Below are 6,891 nucleotides of genomic sequence, written 5' to 3'. Positions count from 1 at the left end.
GGGATCAAGCCCCACATCGGGCTCTCTGCTCAGCAGGGAGCCTGCTTCCTCCTCTCTCTCTGCCTGCCTCTCTGCCTACTTGTGATCTCTGTCTGTCAAATAAATAAATAAAATCTTTAAAAAAAAAAAAAAAAGATTCTCTCTCTTGGGCGCCTGGGTGGCTCAGTGGGTTGGGCCGCTGCCTTCAGCTCGGGTCGTGATCTCGGGGTGCTGGGATCGAGTCCCGCGTCGGGCTCTCTGCTCAGCGGGGAGCCTGCTTCCCTCTCTCTCTCTCTCTCTCTCTCTGCCTGCCTCTCTATTTGTGATTTCTCTCTGTCAAATAAATAAACAAACGCTTAAAAAAAAAAAAAAAAAAAGATTCTCTCTCTTCCCAGCACCTGGATGGCTGAGGTCATGATCTCAGGGTTCTGGGATCGAGTTCTGCTTGGGCTTCCTGCTCAGTGGAGAGTCTACATCTCCCTCTCCCTCTATCCCGACCCCCTGCTTGTGTTCTCTCTCTCTACCTCTCTCTCAAATAAATAAAATCTTAAAAAAAAAAAAAAGATTCTCTTCCTCTGCCTCTTTTCCTCTGCCTACCCCTCCCACCACTCACATGCGTTCTCTCTCAAAAAAAAAAAAATAAAAAAAAAATTTAATCCCCCTGATTTCAGTTTGGTGCCTTTCCCTGCCATCTGCTTTTCTTTCTTTTTTTTCCTCTTAAAAATTTTTATCTATTTATTTTAGAGTTGAAAGCTTAATTTAGACTTAACATATTATAAAGGAATCCATGTAATAAAGAAATGATATGAATATTATAAGTGTATTATAACTTGTGTTATTTTGCAGTAACCCCTACTAATTGAAATCTGTATTAACAGGGATTCACAAATAAAGCTTATCAAATACTTGAGAATACACTGTGGAGAGAAACCCAATGAACTAACTTTCTCCATGTGAGGGGTTATATTCACACTCATCTTATTAGTCACTAAAGTAATAATGCAGCAAAGGAAACCTGTACATGTAAGGCTACTGGAAAACCTTTAGCCAGTTACTCCAACTGGAAGCATATGAAAAAATTCAAACAGTGGAGAAACTCAATGACAGTAACCAGTTCGGAGAACTGTTTTGCCAGAAGCACAACTCCATAGAACTTGAGAAAATTTAAACCTTATTGCATTTTCCATTTAGATGTCAGACCTCATAAGTCGCCAGCAAATTCCTATTGGAAAGAAATTTTATTCATGTAAGAAATGTGGGGAAGCCTTTAGCCACAAACCAAATATCACGGACCATGAGAAAATCCATATGGAAGAGAAACCGTTTGAATGTAATGAATGTGAAAAAGACCTCAGTCAGAAGGAATGCCTCACCAAGCATCACACTGCTCACTCTGGAGAGAAATCCTACAAATGTAATGAATGTGGAAAATACTTCAATCAGAAAGAAAATCTCATTACCCATCAGAAAATTCATACTAGTGAGAAGCCATTTGGATGTAATTACTGTGAGAAAACTTTTATTCAGAAGTCAAGCCTCATTAAACACCAGAAAACGCATACTGGAGAAAATCCTATACATGTAAAGAATGTGGGAAAACCTACAGCGGCAAATCAAATCTCACAAAGCATGAGAAAATTCATATTGGAGAAAAACCTTTTAAATGTAATGAATGTGGAACAGCCTTTAGCCAGAAGCAATATCTCATTAAATGTCACAACATTCATACAGGAGACAAACCCTTTGAGTGTAATAAATGTGGAAAATCCTTCTATGAAATTACATCACTTTTTGTACAAGTGAGAATTCACACTGATGATAAGTCTTATGAATGTGAGGTATGTGGGAAAGCCGTCTCACAAATTCCATCTCTTACTGTGTAAAGGAGAAGTCATACAGGTGAGGAAACCCTATGGATGTAATCAGTGTTGGAAAGCTTTCTCTCAATTCTCAACTCCTGCTTTACATGTGAGAACACATACAGGTGAGAAGCCTTATCAGTGTAGCAATTGTGGGAAAGCATTCAGCCAGAAGTCACACCACGTTAGGCATCAGAAAATTCATACTTATTAAAGACAGTACAAATGCCTTGATAACAAAGCCTTTCATAGGAGCTTACACCTTCTACATATCAGAGAATTCATCATGGGGTAAAACATTATGAACATAGGAAAGCCTTTAGCAGGAGCTCAAAATATAAGATCAGAACATTCTTTTTTTTTTTTTAAGATTTTTTATTTATTTATTTGACAGAGAGAGATCATAAGTAGGCAGAGAGGCAGGCAGAGGGGGTGGGGGAGCTGAGCAGAGAGCCTGATGCGGGGCTCAATCCCAGGACCCTGAGATCATGACCTGAGCTGAAGGCAGAGGCTTAACCCACTGAGCCACCCAGGTGCCCCAAGATCAGAACATTCTTTTTTTTTTTTTTTTAAAGAAACCAGTTTTATTATTTTTTTTTAAAGATTTTATTTATTTATTTGACAGAGAGAGATCACAAGCAGGCAGAGAGGCAGGTAGAGAGAGAGGAGGAAGCAGGCTCCCTGCCGAGCAGAGAGCCCGATGCGGGGCTCGATCCCAGGACCCTGAGATCATGACCTGAGCCGAAGGCAGCGGCTTAACCCACTGAGCCACCCAGGCGCCCCAGATCAGAACATTCTTATGAAGAGAAACATTAATATGATGAAAAGCCTGAGGCCAACAAAATTTTCAGCAAACATCGTAATTAATGCAGAACTTTTGGAAACATTCCCATTCAAGTCAGAGACAAGACACGGATGCCTGATATCACCACAAGTCAGTATAATCCTAGAGACCAGAGCCAATGCAATAAAGTGAAGAAGTATAAGGATTGAAAAGGAATACATATTTTCAGATGATACAATTTTTATACAGTTACGATTATTAAAACTTTGTGATATGCATTAACAGATAATAGATTAATAGAATGGAATATGAAGCCTACATAAGTTTAATTCTGTAAAGAAATTACGACCTAATTAAATAAAGTTTTGGGTGATTATTGCCTTTCTCTGTAGAAAAAGAGATTCCTACCTTATATCTTACAGTGAAAAAAGAAAAATCCACTGTGAAAAAAAAAAATCTGTAACTTTAGGAAAATGACTTAGTAAACCTGAATAGATTTTCCTAAAGTATACCTCAAAACACCCCAAAATTTCTTTTGTAAATATTATCCCTTAGAGAGATGTGTACCATAATGTTCTTTGCAGTGTGATTACTGGCAGCAAAAACTATTAGCTTGATTTCTAGTAGCCAAATATTGGGGGTGGGAGGAATTGGAAATGCCTGTCATTAGGTAAATGGTTGAATAAACTGTGTTATATTTATATGATGGAATAATGTACAGCAATTTATTGCAACAAACCATATCTATATAGATTAATAAGGATAATCTAAAAACCATGATCTTGGGTGAAAAACAAAGGGTAGATGATGTACATAATATATATCTCTAAATATCTATATCTATCTAAATATCTAAATATCTCTAACTGGAATAAAACAACATTGGATTGTATATTGGCTTGGGGTATAGATATGTATGGAAAAGTATAAAAAAGGATAGGATGATTGTATGCTAAATTCATGATGGTGACTGTTTTTGGAGACAATGAAGGAGAAGAATGGGGTAGGGGTGGCAGTTTGGGCCTCACATCTGAATATGTATATGTATATGTTGTTTAAAAACTACAAAGAGGGGTGCCTGGGTGGCTCAGTGGTTAAAGCCTCTGCCTTCAGCTCAGGTCATGATCTCAGGGTCCTGGGATCGAGTCCTGTGTCGGGCTCTCTGCTCAGCAGGGAGCCTGCCTCCTCCTCCTGTCACTCTCTGCCTGCCTCTCTGCCTACTTGTGATCTGTCAAAAAAAAAAAAACAAAACTACAAAGAAACATAAAAATTTTACTTCTATATGGTGGTAATACACATATTTGTAATATAAATCCACCTTTTCAACTATGACTGCTTGAGATGCTCTCTCCCCTTTCTGCCCCTCTCTTCACTCAGTGCTCATTCTTTCTAAATAAATAAATGAAATACAAATTAAAAATTTTAACAATACTCTCTATATATTAATTCATTGGATCCTTATGATGCAAGTATTATCATAAATCACAGTTTCCAGATAAGGAAACTGAATCAAGTTGTCCAAGATAAGCTAGCAAATGACAGAGCTAGAAATCAAACCCCAGCAGTCTGGTTCTTATTCAGTATGTTTTTCTTCTTCTCACAAAAGGCCCCAAAAGAGATTTTCATGAATTAGAAAAATCAACAATATTCACTCACTTTTTAAAAATGAGTGAATAAATGAATACATGGATTGCTGAATCAAAATTGGGGCACCTGGGTGGCTCAGTGGGTTAAAGCCTCTGCCTTCGGCTCAGGTCATGATCCCAGGGTCCTGGGATCGAGCCCCGCATCGGGCTCTCTGCTCAGCAGGGAGCCTGCTTCCTCCTCTCTCTCTGCCTGCCTCTCTGCCTACCTGTGATCTCTGTCAAATAAATAAATAAAATCTTTTTTAAAAAATTAATTCATCAAAAAAAAAAGAATAAGCCATTGGACAGTAAGAAAAATGATCAGAAGTATTTTTAAAAAGTAGGTACTTGAGAGGGATAAAAACAAGTATAGATAAATGCAAAGAGCAAATTAAAAAGAACAAGAACTTTAGGACTGGGAAAAGGTATCCACTGAAGAAGAACAAGAGCACCTCCCTTTTTGAAATGAATGAGAAACAGGTGAGGGTAGTACAGAAAATAGTCATCGGGAACCAGAGGGGACATGCTGAAAAGATCTTAACTCTTCCCAATGTCCCAGGCCCTTCTCCATAGGCCATGGCCTTTGAGGAGAGCTTCCCGCCAAAGATCTCAAGGTTCCTTCTGGAGCTTCCCCCCACCTATCAACACTTGCTTGGGCACAGTCCTTTTGTCGCATCCAATCATCCAGGGCTCTTTCCCTTTTTGCATAAGGAGATCGAAACTGGCTCAGAAATAAACATTCTCTTCACACACTAGAAAAAAAAAGAAAGAAAGGGAAGGGGAAAGAGAAGGGAAGGTAGGAAGGAAGGAAAGAAATGAAAAGGAAGGAAGGAAGGGGGGGAGAGAGGGAAGGGAAAGGAAGAGTAGGAAAGGTAACGGAGGAAAGAAAAGGGAGAAAAGGGAAGAAAGGAAAAGAAAAGAAATGGGACTTGACCAAGCTGTAGTGATTCCAGAATTCAAATCCAGTTGCTTAGAAATGAAGGAAGAGAGGCAATCCCAGATAGGATTTTAAAAGAGGGGGGACGGGGAGGAAAGGTTTTCTGGAGATAAGGTGAAATTGCCCAAAGGAGCCACTCATTCCCAAACCTACAAAGCACAAACTACTCCTTTAAGAAAAGAGAAGGAAAATGGGGGGAGGGGGAGAGAAATTCTGCTATGCACATGAGACACAATCCATAAATGCACAAAGAAGAAGAAATCCCAGAAATATGTGGAAATGGATATGCTTACCCACTGAAATCAGACTGCTATAGTTCTGTAACATCACATCTCTGTACAAATCCTTCTGAGCAGGGTCTAGGCTGAGAAAAGCCTACAGTCATACCCTGGAACATCACCAGTCTCTGGAAAAACAAGTCCATGTAGTACTAGTGAAATTAAAGGAAATATTTTAAGATAGAAGAATCGGAACTGTAAAAGGACACTGAGGGGAAGAGGGAAAGGCTGGAGGCTAGAAGTTTGTGTTATAATACAGCACAGTAAGATAATCAGAGTATAGGGGCGCCTGGGTGGCTCAGTGGGTTAAAGCCTCTGCCTTTGGCTCAGGTCATGATCCCAGGGTACTGGGATCGAGCCCCACATCGGGCTCTCTGCTCAGCGGGGAACCCGCTTCCTCCTCTCTCTCTCTGCCTGCCTCGCTGCCTACCTGTGACCTCTATCTGTCAAATAAATAAATAAATAAAAATCTTAAAAAAAAAAAAAGATAATCAGAGTATATTCATGTTGCTTAAGCATGGTAGGACTTTTCCATTATCTTAATATACCTGGAAGTGAATAAAATCTATGGAGAGATTTAAAAAGCAGTGGCACCTGGGTGGCTCAGTCTGTTAAGTGTCCAGCTCTTGATTTTGGTTCCAGTCATGATCTCAGGGTTGTGAGATTGGGTCCTGCATCAGGCTCCATGTGGAATCAGCTTAAGCTTCTCTCTCTCCCTCTCCCTCTGCTCCTCTCTCCCCATTCAACCCCACTCCCACTTATGCATGTGCTCTCTCTCAAAAAAAAAAAAAAAAAAAATGTTTATAAAATACAAATCAAACTATAGGCTTGGTAATAAATTATAAAAGAACACGAATTCCTCATCTCTCGTGAAGGACTAAGGTAGAAAAGGGATTCTTCCATAATATCTTGTAATAATAAATATTTCCTTCTTGGAAAACAGAATTATAACTAGGAACTAAAACACGGCTGGATCTGGGAACAAGAGAACTTCAGAACTGGAAAGACTGGGCCTTCATTTTACTGTAATTTTTTTAAAAGATTTTATTTATTTATTTGTCAGAGAGAGAGAGGGAGAGAGAGCGAGCACAGGCAGACAGAATGGCAGGCAGAGGCAGAGGAAGAAGCAGGCTCCCCGATGAGCAAGGAGCCCGATGTGTGACTCGATCCCAGGACGCCGGGATCATGACCTGAGCCGAAGGCAGCTGCTTAACCAACTGAGCCACCCAGGCGTCCCAATTTTACTGTAATTTTTGAAAAACAAACTCAGGGTTTGTTTTTTTTAAGGATTTTATTTATTTATTTTACAGAGAGAGAGATCACAAGGAGGCAGAGAGGCAGGCAGAGAGAGAGGGGGAAGCAGGCTCCCCAATGGGCAGAGAGCCAGACACGGGGCTCAATCCCACATGGGGCTCAATCCCACATGGGG

The 6,891-nt window shown here is 40.0% G+C and overlaps 1 pseudogene; it reads left to right on the top strand.

Moving 5' to 3' along the window:
• Window positions 1–1,166: 1,166 nt before the first annotated feature.
• On the top strand, window positions 1,167–2,052 carry LOC125088545 (zinc finger protein OZF-like; annotated as a pseudogene).
• Window positions 2,053–6,891: the final 4,839 nt, after the last annotated feature.

This window comes from Lutra lutra, chromosome 17 (genome assembly GCF_902655055.1).
Source record: "Lutra lutra chromosome 17, mLutLut1.2, whole genome shotgun sequence".
Taxonomy (NCBI): Eukaryota; Metazoa; Chordata; class Mammalia; order Carnivora; family Mustelidae; genus Lutra; species Lutra lutra.
Note: the sequence above shows the minus strand (reverse complement) of the source record. Positions and strands in the feature narration are given on the sequence as shown.